General features: G+C 37.6%; 1 long non-coding RNA gene across 1 annotated transcript; it reads right to left on the bottom strand.

Annotated features, from left to right (window-relative positions):
• Window positions 1-761: 761 nt before the first annotated feature.
• LOC122158093 lies at window positions 762-18,001 on the bottom strand. Its single transcript, XR_006168121.1, has 3 exons — window positions 17,894-18,001; window positions 9,583-9,698; window positions 762-2,092 (listed from the first exon to the last, which is right to left on the bottom strand). It is a non-coding gene; the product is annotated as an uncharacterized LOC122158093 (long non-coding RNA).
• Window positions 18,002-19,472: the final 1,471 nt, after the last annotated feature.

Raw genomic sequence — 19,472 nt, 5'->3', positions numbered from 1 at the left:
TCATGTTATTCTTAGCCAAATGGAAAACACACAATAATTTATTATTAGACAAAAATGTTTGCAACTACTTGATGACAAGGTCTCGCCCTTGGTAGAAAGACAGGCAACTCCCTGAAACATAGCATCTTCCAGTAGCTTCACTTCTTTTTTCCCTTTCATCGTTTATATCTCTTTTATATAGTCTTTCCTTAAGAAGGAGTGAGGCAAGCTTTGCGCAAAGCAGCTTCTTTAGAAGTCTGTGTTCACATCAGTGCTCAATACTGATCTTGTAAAAAACATTATTTCACAAAACAATTTCCTGTAAGCAGGGTCTGAAAAATGCACAGTTGTAATATACAGTTATAAATAAAAACATTTATAAATAAAAACAGTTATAATTTGCCTCCTATTTTTTTATTATGGTGACCCACGACACTGGAGGCAGATGTTGGTGCTATGGCACTAGAGGCTGAACCCTTCCCACCAAGTTACACGCTCTTGCTGTGTGACAGATCGCAGCAAGGGGGCAGTCTGACAAAATGGTATCTGGCATCGAAGTGCGCATGACGCAAAGGTGTGTGAATTTGTCCATGCAGAAAAAAAATGGCACCCACTGAGCTTCCTCAACACTTGCTGAACGTTCATGGAGAAAAACAATGGATTACAGTGGAGTACACTGAGGTGGTGCATTTCAGCTGCGGTGCCAGTGGTCACTTCCATTGGTGCAGATTTTTATGAGCATGACATGTAGGTTCTTGTTCATTGTTGGTGAAAATGCGTAGCTAATGGTGGTGACTGTTAAAGAACAGTGTTTTGTAACAGATAATTTGCCCAATCAAGTAGTGTTATTGTGCTCATTGTATCTGTTGGAGTTTCCATTGAAGTAAATATGGGGCATTATTTTCAGAGCAACCTACGCACCCCCTCTCTAGAGCAATTTTCTGAACATAGACAACGGGATATTTTTGTTATTCTGATTTTCTTTTCTGATATGTAAAGCTCCTCACAACCCCCTCTCTCTTTTTTCGTAGGATTTACTCATGGAAACCAAACTTTGCCCCAGAGGGGAACAAGAACAATTCCTCAGCAAATACTTGAGCCACTCTGCATCAAGAAGAAAGGTGAGCACCCCAGTTTTGTCCTTCACTGTTCTGCAAACATAAGCCTTTTCTCTTACAATAAAATTATGCTGGAAGATGTCAGGGTCCATCTTGTAAAACAAGTATTTTCCTGACAGCAGAGGTAAAAATTTGCCCTTCAATAACAACTGACAATAATATTGATGTTTTGCTTAATATAATTCTTTTATGGGCATTTAGGACCCAGACAGTCGTTGCAGGAGTATTAGCATGTTTTGAAAGACCACCCCTCTGCTGGTAGGTAGCATGCTCTCAACTAGGATGCTCTAAAAGGTCCATCTATCAGTCCTCTGCAAATGAAAAAGAGGATTCATTTAAGACCTCCTTGAAAGTGGTTTACACCGATCCAATTCACTGTGCATTGCAACACCAATATAATCAGTTACCATTTCTCAACATAATTGGATGTGTTAAAATAATTGTTCAGAATATACCCTGAGAATGCTAACATGTCAGTTCAATCAGCTGATGTCAGTGTGCTGATAAAAATCACATTAATTCATTCATGATATCCTGGGCTGTAAGTAAAACAATTACAGCTCCATTACAGAGAACACAGAAACAAGTAGATTTCAAAAATCTTCATTGTGATGATTAGAAATTTAACAGAAAAAAAGAACTGTTGATTCCAGAAGCCTTTTTTACCCGCGAAAAAACAGCCTTAAGGTAGCAGAGGTCACATTTTAGATCTAAAATATGGAGATAATGAGACTCGTCTCTTTTGTACAGTGCTTTAAAATCTCCTGATGAAAAGTGCTACACAAGAACTCGATATTATTATGATTAATGCTCATAATCACCATCTTCTCAGTACTTTTTCCCCTTCTGACCTTGTAGTTTCCTTGTAGTAAAAGGCACTTACCTCACTGCTTGATCAAGCTCTTAAGACAGCTCAGGCAGCAGGTTTATGCCTCCTTTCCAGGAGGTGGATTCAAGAATCTACCTAGGTGGCTTGATAAAAGGAATGGGATGCTCTGAGAAAAGAGAGAAACTTGTTTATCCAAGAAAGTTTTTCATCTCCCAACTCTCAAATTTATTTCTCCTTGAGTCACTGACCCCTTAAGGAAGGACATCCATGGAAACTATCGTAAGTGAATTTTATGAGAAAGAATGGATTAAGTGTTTTAGCAATGAAGAGATCTCTCTTTAAATAGCACTCATTCCAGTACAGCAATTTCAGGTTTGTGGGCAGAGAATGTCATGACGCAAGTCCTCCATCAGGTTTTGGCCAGCTGGTGTGCAAGCTATTCTGCATGAACAGGTGGGTTTCAGTCCCATCACACACAGGATTTAGAAATAGTGTTGAAGGGAATTCAGAATTTAAGAAGCTACGTAAACCATACTATTTTTTAAATTTTTTAAATATTTTTCCTTTGGAGGGAGTCAATAAATGAATATCCTGGGAAAAAAAAAAAAAAAAAAAAAAAAAAGATGAAGTGGGGACTGGTCTATAATTGTTGATTATCTAAATGTAGTTCCATGAAGTTACTTTATGTTGCAGTGTTTATGTTCCTATGTTCCTGGGTATCAATTTTTCATTATAAAACAGAACTGATAAGAATGTATTAAATAAACACTTGACGATACTGTAAACAGAATAGTCGAGCAAGCCAATTTGATAAAAGTAAGTAAAGTTAAATTTATTTTAATTTTCTGTTAGTTCATGCATTGCCACTACAATAGCATATATTTGCATTCTAGGTAATGTGGCTGACTTGTGAATGTCAGTTTCCTAAATTCAGGTAGAAAGTAATGTATTGCAAATTTGAAATAAGCAGAACATTTCCAAGCTAGAATGTAGGCACTGTGCATCTGGGTTTGTGATGTACGAATCATGCTGTTGTGTCCAAAACTTTAAGGTAAAACAGTAAAAATAAATATTTCAAAACATGAAAGCAAAGGAAAGAACAAATAAAATATATATATATATATACATTTTCCTATGTTGTAATCAAAATTTTCCTTCTGAAATCTTAAAGTTTCCTAAGATACGGAGTGTCCTAAGATAGTTTTAAGCATTATCAAGTACGTGTCCTACTTTTTTCATAATACTATGAGAAACTACAAGGATTTAAAAGAAATATAAATACCAAAATGTGGTGGTGCAACCTAGAACTTGCACAGCCACCTTTGGTGCTGCTGGAGGGTTAAGATGGGTATTATTGGAGGAGTTATGGAGAAACAGGAGACATGAGCTTAGTAGTACAGGTTTTTTTAATCTTTTTTTATGAAAGAAAAATACCCAAGATAAGGGAGGAATAACAAGCCCTCTAACAAGCAGTAGTTACTGAACTGTTGCTTGAAAACAAAGCGGGGAGTTTATGAAAAATCATAAGTGAAGGAATATATTCTCGTTCTTCAGAATGCCTCCTGTGCAGTACATATTTGAACATATATGTTCCATAACATACATGTGTGGAACATTGTAGGGGAGCTGTCAATAACACCACCAGAGTTTTATGTGTGGAAAATTTCAGCATTTAACACATTCTATAAGTTCAATATTCACATGAAAATATTTCCATTTCCTTGGAACTCACAGGCAAGTGATCAACTCTTGTCAACGCAAATCAGCCTTTCTCCCCACAGATGCAGATATCTCTCCCAGATAACTTTGGATAAAATTGTTTTTTAATTTCTGTGAATATTCCCTCTCTTTGCTGTGCTGAATTAGTTGTGTTTATTTTTACCTTGCTCTACCAGCTGCAAAGATACCACTAGCTGTGAGACAAAAACCTTCACAGCTGGAAACCAACTAAAATAGTTGCTGGGATGATGCCACAGATACAGAGCATCAATTAGCAGAGGGAGCAGCTGTGGCAACAGGCAAGGGCCTTCCTGTGTGCAGTTTGCTGCCTTGCTTTGCATCAGATGGCCCTGCTCCTGGGTAGGAGGCAGCACCGCACATGTGCTGCACCACACTTGTGCCACACAGAGGGACAAAATGAATCTGTGGGGGCACTTACAAGCATTTGAGGCTCTGATTTGGGGCTGGTAAGCAGTTCATACAGCTTTTGCCAGCTAGAAAACTCCTAAGCAGTTTCCTCTATGCTGAGTAAAGTACAATGAGCCTTTAATTACCACCCAAAATCTGCCCTATTTTTGAGTGGCCCAGATTCATGGGAGTTCTCCATTATCTTAGTGATGGTGTTCCAAGGGTGGTGCATGCCAGTGACCATTAATAGTTCTGCACAGCTCCAAAGGATTGTTACCTATACATGCTCATCTTTCAAACCAGAGTCTTCTGATACTGCCCAAGCTCTCAGGGAGAGAAACAGAGAGGAAGTGGATGAGGAGAAGAGAAAGGAGAAAGGAGGGGAGGAGAAAAGAGTAAGAGGAAGATAAACAACAGAAAAGGTCTCATTAAACTCAGGTTGCAAATTAAAAGCCAGATAATAAGTCAATTTAATTAAATTAGTGTTGTTAAACTAAATACAATAAGCCTCCATGCACTTGGCACGTTTTGAAGATTCAGATCCTAAGTAGGTTGTTTTGTAAGGAATCCAAGATACCATCACACAACAATCTGCAATAAACCTTCTGCGGTTCATGTACAGAATTACTTGAAACATATTAACACATTAGCTTTCCCAGCAGTTCTCCCAAAATGAGAAAACATACAACAGCTTCATGTACAAGGCATTCATAGGGAACTGTGAAGCGAAATGCAATGAAATAAGCTTCTCAGGGCCAAGCTGCAGCTTGGAAAGAAGTAGAGTTTGCAGCGGCATACAGTAAGAATGCTTTGTAGGTGGACAGGTGAGTGAGACATATCCCGTTACATCTGTCAAACCCTTCTCCATCCCATTTCTTAATACGTAAAATTAAGCGTAACAATAATAGATCCCAGAAGGCCTTTAAGAAGCACAAACAGTAAAGAAAAATTAAGAAAACATTCAACTATGTTTTACTTGAAATAGCAGGCTCAGAAAGTACAGTTTGAGGTGAGATTTTTTTTGTCTTTCAGTTGTAGCATTCAACTCAAAACACTGTCATCTGTACTGAATTCAGCCTCAGATTAATGGAGGCTTAATGGATTTAAATGATTCTTTAACCCCCTCAGAGGTGAATCACTGGGGAGATACGAGACATTTAATCTCAGATCACAATTAGACAGTTCTCCAAGAGAACTGGTTATGTCCTGACATTACTCTCTCAGAAAGACCCAAATAATAAGATGCTATATTACATAACATTATATAATATATAACTTCTTTTTTTTTTTTTTACTTAGAAAGTATTCTTACCACCTCCAGAAAATGCACATACCAGACTGAGAAGCACATTTTCCATTCTTGTTTAGCTCCTTATATGTTTTAAAGCTTCAGCGAAAGCGTCAATTACCTTAACTGTTTCACAGACCATAATTTGTGTACTTTCAGCAACACTCAAAGAGAATACTGATCAAAGCAAAAAATGGCAAAATGCATCTTGATTTCCTTATAGTCTGAGAAACTCAGCCATAATTTTATAGATTCTCAATGCTTAAACAAGATACCTGTAAAACATGGCCTTGGAGCTTAAAGCTGTGCTACTTAGAGGCACTGTTTCTTTGCTGAACTACCCACCTACTGATTTTCTACCTAAGACAGCTCAAGATGCTTGAGCCTCCTTTCCTGCAGAGCCCTGTGTGATTGGGAGTGTCTGTATTTCCCTCCTAGGCATTGCTCCCAGCAGTGGGCTGCTCAATAAACTCTTACTATATTTTCAGAGGTCAGATTGTCCAGCTAATGGAAGGAGCATGTCAAATGTCATATCTTTGCACTTGGTACCAGCTGGGGTAGGTGTCCTATCACTTGGTACATTGCTTATTGTGACTCTCACAGTCTATGGCCTTCACGTGCATAATTTTTTTTCAGTTTCAAGGCTGAAATCAGACTGCAGCCTTGTGATGGTGTCAGATGAAAAGGAAATGATGGAAGATCATCAGAGACTGAATCAAGGTTTTACCTATAGCAGTAATCACATTTGGGCTGTGATGAAGAATACACATGGCAGGGCAGAGCCAGTCCTGCTTGCATTGTCTGTGGGCTGTGCATGAACTTAGGGTCTCTGTTGCCCAGGCCATCAGAGCTGGGCCTTTCATGAACACTAAATTCACATAAAAGTGCAGTAAAGTTTTATTAGGGGAAAAAACCACTCTCTAAACGGTTGGCTCAGTTCTCTGCTGCAGGAAACCTTTCTGCTTGAGCAGTCAAAAGAACTCAAGCCAAGACAAAAGTACATTGGAAGAGTTTAACAGGAACTGGCACCAAACTGAACAGTAATTTCCTCACGCCAAGTGTCACTAGCTCCTCGCTTTTATTATAAATCAGATGTGTCCATGTATTTTCAGAACTGAAAATGACAGTCACTGAGTCATGCCTGAATTCATGCTCAACTCTCACACAGCCCAGAGTAAGCCAAGACATCACATAGCACTATATATTACGTGAAACAGCTCTCAAGAGCTTAGCAAATTAACCTAAATGATGTTACATTGCTCCATATGCTCTCAATGTGGATCTTTTTTTTCTTTTTTCCCAGAGAAATAACATGAGGATCTAACTACTATAGCTTGAGATAAAATGAGAAGAACAGCACTTACTCTTTTTCTTCTCTGCATCTTCTATTACCATAGAACATATAATGCACCAGGATAATGCTGTAAGAAATATTTTCAGAGGCACATAAGTGCCTTTGGAGCCTTTGCCCATTGGGCTAATTCCACAAATGTATTCAGTGTCTAAACACACAGACTGATGGAGAGATGATAGATAGATAAGGGTATTTAAGAGTCCTAGTCTCATTCTAACTGGTTTTCTGCTGAAAATTCCCATGCGTCTCAGCCAAATGGTACTAAAATAAAGTGAATTGCCCATGCACCTTTGACAAATCAAAATGACGTGCTCAAATTCATTTAAATGCACTGTGTATTGTTAAAAATTTCCCTCCATATGTTAGATTCAAGAGGAGAATGAAAGCATCTTAATATCACTCTAAGTATCCAAATAAAAATTTCAGATCCTCAAAGATTTCTCAGGTTTCCACAGGTCAAATCTCCCGGGAGACTAAGTTTCTGCACTAGGAATGAACTGAAATTTTGGAGTCCTGAAAGCACTTATCAGTATGGTGTCATTCCCACACTTCAACTGGCTGATCTTTCCAGACAAGGCAGAAAGCCTGATCTTCAGGAGCTGACCTGTGAGATATACACCAAGTGGATCTGATCTTAGTCAAATCACAGCTGGGAAGAGAAGCTGTCCATTCTCTATTCATCCCAGCCACACGCAGTATTAGAAGTATTTCCTCGGGATGTAATTTCCCTTGAACTTGCTCTCCATGTGGGTGACTTCACTGTCAAACTGCAGGCTGTTAAAACTGTCATTATGTAAGAAGCACGCCTCACACTTCATGTGCAATTACAGATTTGCAGAGAAGAATCTCTCTCTCCAAACTGACTTCGGAGAGGTGAAAGAGAAAAAAAACAGGAAGGGGCAAGGCAAGATACTCAACTGCAAACATGAGAGTTGTACTCACTCCCAGTATTTCTCAGCATTTCTTCCCATTGGAAATGTGGTTATCTCTGTGCAGTGTTTCCTACTGTCTCATCACTTAGTGTGCAATTGGAAGTGTGAATTCACTTCTACCTCTTACAGAGCTTCTTATGTCAACAGAAGACAAGGAGCTCTCTAGGATTAGAGCACCTAATAGCCATCTACTTAATTTTCAGTTCATTGATATGGTTTGTCTCTTTCAATAAATGAGAGTCGCATGTCCATGCACATTTAGAGACACGGCCAATTTTGAAACAGTTGTTTAGAGTTCTATATCATTAAGATACCTAAGTAAATTTTATCAGATATAGCATTCCTCAATATTTGCAAAAGACTGAAATAGCTTGAGATAAAGACTGGTCCTCATTAAAATGCTGTGAGAGATCACTCTTTTCCTATACTAAAACCTGTAAAATAGATTATGTAACTTAAGAACAAGCTATAATTGGATGAAGTGAGACTTAACAATTGCAGGTTTGTGTTTCTTCTAATATTAATTCTCTGCCAAAGCACTTCATTAAATCTCAGTTACAGGTCAGAGTTGCACCATGAAATAGTGGGATATATTAAATAATTACGTCCTAAGCATGGGTCTGTGTTGCCTCACTGCACAAAAAAAAAAAAAAGCAAATTTGATTTTGTGAGGCAAAAATTCCATATCTGCCAGACATTTATAGTTCAGGAGGAGGAAATACATTTGGTCACAGGATCCCCTGGTGTTCTTCCTCCATAAAGCATTCTCTCAGGTTACCTATGAAATCAGTGAAGCAGTGACACAGCTGTAACTAAAACATGCAGTTCAAAATTTTAAAATCAAGGAAAACACAGACTTTGTTTCTTCACTGCCTAGACTAAAAACATTTGATAATTCTTTTGTGTGTTCAGTAATTTGACCGGGAAAAATCAGCTGAGCAGTGTAAGGTAATGAGTAAGCAGGGAATATTTGAGTCTCCAAGGCCAAGTGCTGTATGTAATCCTTCCCTAAGGCATAGGAAGAATAAGTGCAGAGGAAGTGCAGGCACACCATGCAATATATTCTTTCAATATGTAGGTCTAAGACACAGGGCCAGAACTTGTGCTCTTTACAGAGTAAAGCTTCACAGCCCAGGGGCATTTTTGGTTTCCTCTCCAGCCTGTTCAAGTCTGCTTCAAGTTTCTCCTAACTTGGCTTAGACAGGACTTCTTCTACTGTCAGAGGAAAAACTGACTTTTTTTCCTAAAAAAAAGGTGAGCTTTTTTTTTTTTTTCCATTACACTGTTTCGACATTCAAAACATATTCTGATATTGAATTTATAACAATAATTTTTCAAATTAAAAAAAAAAATGGTGGCATTATTTAGAGATGGTTTTATTTGGCCTATCACTCAGACTGGATAACTGGCTACCTTATCCATGCGCAGTCATAAATAAAGCTTAAGACATGGTCCTTTACACTGAGCATAATTTGGAGGAAAAAAGCCTCCTAGACAGATGTCTACTCCATGGTTCATAAGAGTATGTGATACCATCCGCACTTTCACAGCTAAACCCTTGAAAACTGGGAGATTGATAAAGGGACCCAAACGTGAAGAGCATTCATTAAAAGATGCAAATAGCCAAGATCCATGCTGTTTTGTTTCAGTCTTCTTTATCCTGTTGAAAACAGGAAAGCCTCCTGTCATGCAGGCTCAGGGATTTTCAGGGCCCAATAAAGGTTAGTGACATTTTCAATTCATGTTTGTTTTCATTCTTCTAATCATGAACCCTGTGTCAGCCTGAGAAACCAGCTGAGCTTAATCCATAACCTTTTACAAGTGAAACATTAACTCACAGCATGTTCTGTTGTCTTTTTAAAGCAATACAAAAGCAAAAGGAGGGGGAAAAAAAAAAAAAAAAGAGAGCTACAATATACATTATAAAACATAACAGCAGCCAAATTGAAGGTTACCTGAAAGCAGTTAGTTGTGGAAAACAGCATATTTTTGGGTCCTTAAATTCATCATCTTCACATGTCATAACTTCTGTTTACTTCAAAAGGATGATTCAGGACTGTCTGACAGAGACCTAAGGGCACAAACATAGATAAATATCCTAGCTCATGTTTCATTGGTGATTTCTACATCTTCGTATATTACTCCAGTATTCTGGCACGTTTTCTTACCAACATTTTGATTGGTACTAACCTTAGAGAAAATATCTGACTACTTTCTCCTCTTTTCTTCTACAAATTAACTTCTCCCACTGGTTTCCCCTCAAAGTTCTATTCAGCTGTGTGAACAGTGCTTCAGGTTTTTAGTGAAACACAGTGTGACCATCTGTGTTTTACACAAGGTGGACAGCTGGCCACACGTGGCAGTTCCTGCCCTGCAGAGAAACTATGGTGATGCACATGAAGCCAGCCTAGAGAACGGACTACAAAGCACAAACAGCCAAGGAAGAACAATTATTTCTCAAGCCTGTAAAATCCACCGTGGAGAAATCCTGACCTGGAGAATTCCTGAAAATCTCTCTGCAGGATAACAAATAGAGTCGCACATATATTAGAGAGGAAATCAAGTTACAAACTTTTATTGCTCATAAAATGAAACCATGTTGATTCTTAGAGAAAAATGAAGAAAAAATATTTGGGAGGTATTGAAAGGAAGACAGTGTGGCAGAAACCAAAAAGTGTCTGATTTCTTGAAAACAACCATACTGAAGATAGCAAAGGAGCCCTCAAAAGAAATAGGACAAAAAAAAAAAAAAAAAGCAGCACATAGTTTGAATTAAGGAATGTACTGCAGATAGTTCCTCTGAGAGACAAAGCAGGAAACTTTGAAACCTAATACTGGATTTTTGAAACCTTGCTCAAATATCTGATATCATAAGGAGATATAAAACAAGTTTTATGTAATTCAATGAGGCTAAACTAGCGAAGCCAAATGTCTTTTGTGCCACAGCTGACCACTCTTCTGACTGAGTTACATCAACATTAAGCATGAGCTTACTCACCATACGCGTAGGAGTGAGTGGTTCAGCAATGGGAATTCTTCCCCCAGAAGTTTTCCCCAATTAGACTCCAGAAAACATAATGAGAGGTAAAACTTCACCAAGCACTGAGACCTCTCATGCCTAATTGATACTGAGCACAGGTTGCATTTTTTTCTTCAGAAATTACGTTCATGGGATTTCTTTTCCTTACTTCACCATCTATTTCCCTAATACCGTTATTCCTGTGGGATTGGCTTGGGAAAATAAGCTAAATATCATAGAGGAGAGGGAAGGAGAAAGGAGGAAAAAGGGAGAAAGGAAATAACGAAAGAGAAAATGGGCAGAAGTGTATGCAAACACATGTGGTAAAATCATATAAGAACCATTTCCTTAGAAAACTCTCTGAAAATAACTAGAGTGAGCTAGAGGAAACTGACATGAGGAGGCAAAAATCAGAAGGCTGAACTGTCCCGTCTCCACTGATGTTGCACCAGTGCATGATGCTGTTTTCACATCCAGACTACCTGACTACAGCATTTTGACAGTGCTCCTGAGCCTGCCTGCCTGCACAGCAATAAGATCTCCTCATCTAACAGAAGGCTATAAAAAAAATAAGAAGCTGAAGCTGGGACTAACAGAAAGAGCAAAGTATTACATAACCTGCTGCACACTACTCTCTTGTGCAGCAGAAGTTTTGGCATGAAGAGCAGGACTCACCACGTGCAAGCAGGTCAGCGGGGAAAGAAGTCACAGTACCTGCAAAATGCTTTTCTCTTTGGTTTGTCAGCCAGGGTTACTGGTTAGACTGGAAGTCACACAGCCACAGTCCAGCCTTGTCTTCTGAAGCAGAGCACAGAAAGAGACCAGAACTTCAAGTCCTACTTAATTCTCCAGGCTGCTCCTGGGGCAACGGAGCTACTTAGCCAGGGTAGGGTGTAGCATTACAATCAAGCCCAGAAAGAATAAAAAGAGCTTGGGAGGATTAGAAAAGCTTTTATAGATAGGGAAGTAAATACTAAAGAGAAAGAAAGTCCATTAACAGATGAGGGGATGAAATTATGGCAACTCAAAAATAGGTGAGATAATAGCCTTGCTAAATGAAAAGTAGAAGGAACAAAAAGGAGCTGGAAGGTCCTCTGAAAATAACCATTGGTAATCACATCTAAGACTCCACAATAAATATTTCACTTATCCTCATGTATTAAGAGAATTAGCTAATAAATTTATTCAATCACTACTCACTATGCCTTTGGTAAGTACATCTGCATATTCATTCATGACTCATGTTGATGTCATACCAGAGTTTCCAGGTGCTTTTTCAGATGGGCTACTGTCTTTGTGGCCTTGCCAGTCTATCCATCATCAATTCAGCCTTCAAGCTGGCTGTTCTCCCCTGGGTGATTCCGCCACTAGTGCTTCTGCAGTTGCTTTCTTGATTTTTTTCCCCATTCATACACAAATGTAAGATCTTTAGCTTCTTTTTTGGCTATGTTAAAGCAATATCTCTAAACATATTTTTAATTATTTAAAAAATCATTTTATCTTTACTACTTATGTTAGTACACATGCTTTTTGAGTCTCCGCATTCCCCAGCATTCTCTGAAGCCTGTAAGGTGGAAGGAAGTCAAATGTTTTCTAAATAATAAACTGATCAATTAGTGGCTGATTACGTGGTTTCAGTGCTGCTGATGAACTGTGTGTCACCCTTCTCTAACTCAAGCTTTCTCCTTTTATTTCTAGCTTTTTCTTTCTTTGATTCTGTATAACTATATTAATTATTAAAGTTATTTTATTAATTATCTATATTAATTTTACTCAGTAGGGGTATCACTGAGAGCTCAATTATAATACACTTGTGTTTTCTTTGGTAAGGATAGAAAAATTCCGTTTGGATTCCTACATACCAGGGCTGAAAACTTCATGCTTTCCATGCCCTCAGTGGGACCTGCTGTGGTCTCAGCTTTTCTGAAAACACAACCATCCCCATCCAGTCCCCATTGTGAGTTAAGGGTCTGGGATCTGGTTGTGAATATCTGACTTGGAAAGCCTTGGCAAACGTCAGCCAAAAGGAATGGGACTTAGCAGGAGAAGGGAAAACAGTGTTACAGACTATAAGACCATTACTGATTATGTCAGACAGATGTTTAAATGCAGTAATATCTAAGGGGGGAAAAAAGAAAAAAAACCTTGATACCTGGGCAGACTTGCAAGGATTGCTCAAGCCTGCATTTCCCACCTATGGCATCACCCACTGTCACTAACAGGTGTGCCAGAGATAGCAATAGTCTTTAGTGGTACATCTGTACTACGTGTTGTTCATTGTCTCACTCTCTCAGAAGGCTTCCTCTGTTTGCCATATTCGAATTACAAGAATTCAACATTCCTTCAGTTTCCTGGGAACATAAATGCATGTGTTGTAGGCAGAAATTTGAGCAAACTGAGCCCTAAGTCATGAGGCTCTCTCACTAGGTAGCACCAGGTGGGAGTCAGAGCCAATGGGTATCCTTGATCTTTAGCATAGCATTTATTTCATTACATCTAATTTGGTTGATATTATCAACATTATTACACTGATAGTTGTTTCAACTCAGACTAATTTAATTGATAGAATTCTCTGTCCTTGCTATTATATGAGACAATTAGCTCTCATTAGTTCACATTTCACTCATTTTCCACTGACTGATTGCGCTACATACTGATACTTGCTAATATCAATATGTAATGCAATCAGTCAGAGGAAGTGTTGGTACAGTATCTCTAAAAACTATCACACTTATCATTCTGATTGTCTTCAAAGTACCAATATTTTCCTATAACTTAATGGTTTCATAATGTAATATTTTGTAGTAATAACAATCTTTTTAAGGTCACACAGTTAATCACATACAGATTAAATAGCAGTTAACTAATGAGGATGGGAACTTATTAATAAATTGCAGATAATACATTTCCGTTGTTCAGCGTAACCTTTAAAGAGCAGAGCTAAAACTGAGGTCTGACTTAAAGATATTTTACTTCCCTTTTCCTATTTCTTCTCCATTTTTTTTCCTAAATTCTAAGCTTTTCTTGTATGCTATTGTCACAGACCTTCAGTAACCATATGGAGAGAAAAGCAGGAACATGAAGCCAGTGCTTTGATAGAAAAGGTGAAGAGTTTTCTCAAATAGTACTACTGTTAATATGTCCTGTAAGCACCAACAGCAAGGAGTCTGTAATGGTAAGAACTGAAGCACAGAGATTTGTCTATCAGAACATTTACATTAGAAATTCTGAAGATTCAAAGGAAAGAAAAGGGCTAAAGGCTTTTTATAATCAACTTAACATAATCCACTGAGCTTTGACTGAGGCTCATCTGTAAATACACTAACAGTTTATTCAGAAAAATGCATGCCTAAATTTCTCTTCTTAAACTTTCATATATCACAACTCACTGGTGTGAATTTGTAGCTGTTTATAAACAATAAACTTGAAGTCCTTCCATTTTTACAAAGCGTGGAATTCCTCAATATGCCAATAGAGTGTGGATCATTCTGTGAAAAATAATAGTCCAACTCTCTCAACATGCTATTCGTTCAATCTCAGCAATTCAATAGCAAACACATTTAATCACCTCTACAGTTAGTCTGAAACAAGCTCATAATCTTTAAAAGAAAATAACTGATGTGGGAAATATTTAAAAAAGCATAAAATATATGGTTTGCAGTTAAGGATTAGGAAAATTCCGAACAATCATATTTTAAAGAGTAAATCCAAATTAGTCTTGCTATGCTAAATTTGATGCTGAATAATGACAGAGGACATTTAAATACCAGAGTTACTATAATAATCTCTGTTTAAATCATGGCTTCCATGAACTGGGCTAAGCCTTCAGACAGAAGCTAATTGATACAAACACTAATTTTCAAATCCTTTTTGTTTCCTACTGCAGGCAACTCTGGATGCAGAAGGTACCCAATTAGCAGAATTCATGATTCTGATTGTGCATTGTGGGGACAGTATAAACACTGCTGATTACTATTCCACTGCAACGGTTGATTTTTTCTTTTTTTTCTTTTCTTTTTTTTTTTCTGATTGCTTAATAAGGCCATCTACTCTGCATCAGGCACTGGCAAGGCTGATGGTGAAATCAGTTAGGTCACTTTTTCTGGTCATGGTAGCAGGAGGAGCCTTGTGATGGCAACAGATGACTAAAGGCATAATTACAGACTATTTAACCACATCTGTTTCCCCACTTAACATTGTTTGCTCAAGTTAGATGTAGTTAAATAAATCAAAAGGAAAATAATGGTGAAGACAGTAAAGAAAAATTACTATTACATAGGTAAAACTCTAGGGCTTGTTATAATTACAGAAAACAGAGTTTACAGTGATTTTTAAAAGGCACTAATTTACATTAGAGAGTTTCTATACACATACATGCTGGTCCATTCGCTGCTGATTTTAAAGCCTATATGCTGCCCAAATTTAACCAGTTAAGATAGCCTTCCCCCTGTGCCTCCCTCTTATCCTTTAATAAAATTTAAAATCCTGCTCTCAATTTGAAGGTGACATAACAACTCTTCTCCAGCTTCTTCCATTCTATTCAGTTGTGTTTCTTAAAACAGCTCTCTTTCAAGAGCTCGTCTTTGACCATATCTAGAGGGTTGTGACTAAACGCACTTCCACAGAACCATTTGCCCTCAGTAGCTGCAGACACTGAATTTAAGTTTCTACTGTCACAACTTCCAATCTGAGACAAAACGCAGCATTTTAGAAACCAGACATGAACACAATCCTGCCAGGAGCAGGATACATATCTAACACTGCACAGCTTCACCAGCAGCTTGATCTCCTGCCTAAAGCAGCACGTTGTTCACCAGGCACACAGCAAGGACCCATGACAAGGGACAATAGACTTGTGGTACATAACCCCTTCTTCAGCTGCAGTATTTTCTAATAAAGCTATTTTAGAGAAGCTTGGTGCATATCTTCTTCAAGCTTATGTGAACAAAGGTAGAGCTACTTTGTTCTATAGTCCAATCTTATGTTACAGTGACTAGGAACAGCTCTTGGAGTTTACCCTTATTTTGGCAGACAACATCCTTGCATAAGCTAATGTTTACTTGTCTACTTGTTTACTTGTATAAAATATTCAAAGCTCACTATCTTTGACTTGCTGATCTTTCCATATTACTCACACATGACCTTCTTTTCATTTATTTTTGAATTTATTGTTACCAATTACATCTTAGCATTTAAAATAAATGCTCACCTGGTTTGCTGAAGCAGTAGTGAAGCCAGGAAAGTGTGATCTCAGCTATCTTGTACTAATGAACTTGAGCTCATTAAGACTCTATTTAACACTAGGAGAGTTTTATCTAAGAAAAGACAGTGCTGGTTGGCCAAGCTTTGGGACTCAGTTTTTTAACTGCACTGATAAACACTGAACTGACCTCTGGCCTTTAGTACCTTCAGTTGTTACAAAGATTTTTCAGCTTCCACACAGTGTATTTATAGCTCACTAGAAGAATCTCTTAATTCAATGGAGATGTCATTGTAGCAACCATTTTGGATTTGTCATGCTAGGTTTGAACCTGTATCTCCTGTTTGCTAGGAAGACACAAAAGGGGCTGCATTTCATCTGCAGTCTTCCTTTAACACTTACGTTTGCATCATGAGGTAAAGCAGCATATTCTGGGTTATTCTCATCTTCCATTTTTAAAAAATTAATCTGCCATTTAAAAAAGAAGAGTGTCTGAAAAAGAAAGCTTTACTATAGATACGCCTGCAGTCACAAACCTGCAGGTTTGCTGTAACTGTTCTCACAGCAGAGATGGCAGAGAATGCAGAATGTGGCTATGGTCAGCTGCAGCAGCTGAAATCTGGAACGTGATCATTCCCAGCTGTAGTGGTATCAAGCTCTGGCAAAGCAGAAGGACAGATAGCATGGAAACTAGTACTATTTATTATGAAGGAAAATGTCTTTTACTTGCATTAGGAATGAGAACCAGCCCATAATTTTCATTATCAATCCTACATTGCCAGCCCAGACTTAGGAAAGTACTGTTAACCAAACCTGCTAGCAATATCACACTGTCAGGTAAGCAGCCATTTCCAGTTTAGATAATTGTCCCATACATTTTTGTTTACAGTTATGAACAAGTGTGCTGTAAGGAAGAAATTTCTAGTCTGTGGAAGCGCTCAATGTATTTCTAGGTGTAATGTGCCCAGAAGACATTTCTTTTCCTCCTTGGCAATTTTATAGTAATTGTTGGAGGATACTCCTGGTACCTAATCAATTCTGAGTTGTGTTTTGTTTTGGGTTTTTTTGGTACAAAGATATTTGATAAAAATCATAAACTTGCGTATGTGCTGATACCAGATCATTTCAGGTTGAATATTTTGTCTGGGGTTGTAAACACTGCTTACATTTCTCCTGGTGATATTTTGTCATTCCATTGCACAATTGCACAAGGCTTGGTTTTACTTGCAGTTGTTTCAAGTTGCTAATGACATCATCATAACCTGACATATTTGTAAATGTTCAATTTGTCTGCTCGCCTTTGTTTTCCTGTTCTGAGCTTCCATGATCCACTTACTTTGAAGTTTTGTGTAGCACTAACTTGTGCAAAATAGTTTCTGTAGTATCTACAGTGCTCCTCAAATCAGTGCTTTTCTTCCACCCTTCCCTCTTAACTATGATTTATCTTTTCATAAAAGTACATCCTGCTTTTCCAGGGAAAGTTGGGAGAGTCTTCCAAAGCCATTGCATTTTTTTCTTGTGTTACTGAACTTTTCTTATGGCATTTCTATTTCTCTATTATTGTTGTTTTAGAAAGAAACAAAGACATTTCATAGATTGCATTTGTGTTTCTCATGTTCTTGCATCTTTTGTGTACACTATCAAAGTACAATGCCCACCATTAAAAATGTAAGCTTGCAATATATGTATTTTTTCTAGGATCCTGATTACACATAAATCCTGCCAATATTCCAACATCCTGCTGCTGTATGCAGATGTTTTTAGGCTATGTTGCAGCCTTAAGAAATAACAGTTCCTACAGAAGAAAATTTAAGTGTCCATTCAGTATTAGTCCAAAGACTCATCTAATGCATAATTTTCTGGCCATAAGCAGATTTCCATGAAAAAGCACAAGAATAGGAAAGAATATATAGGAAGCTGCACTGTTCTTTCTTCCAGCCCTGTTAGAAGCTCGTCATTTTTTTAATGAAGATTTAAGAATTTTAAACAGGTTCAACAGATGTTCTTTCAAACCCACATGCTGTAGAGCAGGAACTTAGGATACTACCAGTACTACATGTTGTTTCATTTAATTTCTCTTATGCAGGGTCAGCAAGTCCTTAGGTAAGTTGCTTTTGCTGTCTTATCAGCAGTCAAGCTGAAGTCTCCATTCCTCCCCAGGTAGGCTGTTCTTATAAGCATTTTCTGAAAGTACCACTCCTGTAAATACAGAATAGTGTGGCAACTTTACTCAGATAGCAAACACTGTACAGGCAGAACTCAACCATAATACAGAAGCAATAGAGAAGAAGCAAGTGATTTCTACTTATAAATCTTTTATTTATTTCAAACCTAAATTGCTTAATACTCACAAACTGTTAAAAATATATAAGATATTTTAAAATTCATAAAACATTGGTCTTCATACTTGGGCATTTAAATTTTAGAAAGCAGTTATATTAGAAGTTATTAGGCAGCAAAGATCAAGTATTTGTTTTAAATCAAAGGATGCAGTATCATTCATCTAAGTTGTAATTTCAACTTTAGACTTTAAGAGAGGATAGTCTGGAGCTGTTCATTTCTTTCTTGTGTAACAAGTTATTTAAATCTATTGAAATAGACACCTCACCATGCCAAGTAGTGTTACCAAGCAATCAAAATCTGGAAGCACGCAAGTGTCATTGAGGACAAAACATATAGATCACATATTCTGAAAAGTACGTTACCCTTTTGTGTCAAAAATATTATCCAGCAACTTTGTTCCAACTGGATGTCTACCAAAAAACAAGACAAGTTAAAAATCAGTGGAGTTAAACCCCTTGGAGAGATGTAGTGCTGTGAGTATAATTGAAATGTTAATAATTATGCTCATGCTGATAATTACCAAGAATAGTTTGGTATAGTAGTTACAGAGCTCACCTTTCACCTCTGGGTCTTGGATTTGATTTCTACCTGGAACTGTATGAAAAGAGTTCAATTATCTCCATCTCCCTTTTAGTGGATGGATTTTCCACCCCATTCACACTTCAGAAATAAACAAGAATAAAAATGGAGAGGGACAGAAAGAACATTTTATGGCCCCTAATTAACTAATTAGTGTGAAGTTGTTGCTGTTTTTTTTTTTAATTAAATTTTTCAGGAGATGTAATACAGTTTAGACCATTTGGAAAAGAAACAAAATGACTGAAAAAATGCAGGCTGAGAACAAAGATCTACAGAAGACCTTCTGTTACAGATTATTTTCATGTTTTGAATATACAATACAAAAATTAGCTGTCCATAATGTAAAGATAATGCATATTGTTGTTCTACAACAGCTTCATAGCTGCATATCCAGCCTTAGCAACACAACACAAACACTTTTGCTCAGTACTTACTTCTATTCAAGCTTATGCTTAATAAGAAAAAGAATTAAATTACAACTTATGCAAAGAATTATGCAAAGAAGGTTGAACAAACACATCAAACCTATCCAATGTTCTGAAGCTGGATTCTAAGTAGCCCAGCCACAACCATCCACACACACAGAAACAAAGCAACAACTAAAAGAATATATAGGTATCCATATGGTTCTCCAACTCCAAGGTTTCAAAGATTGTATCAAGTTCTGCCCACTTTGAAGTGCATCTCTTGGAATTGAAAACATC

Source organism: Centrocercus urophasianus, unplaced genomic scaffold, assembly GCF_019232065.1.
Source record: "Centrocercus urophasianus isolate 14NV4802_14NV808 unplaced genomic scaffold, USGS_Curo_1.0 seq_14, whole genome shotgun sequence".
Taxonomy (NCBI): Eukaryota; Metazoa; Chordata; class Aves; order Galliformes; family Phasianidae; genus Centrocercus; species Centrocercus urophasianus.
This window is presented reverse-complemented; position numbering and strand designations above follow the sequence as displayed.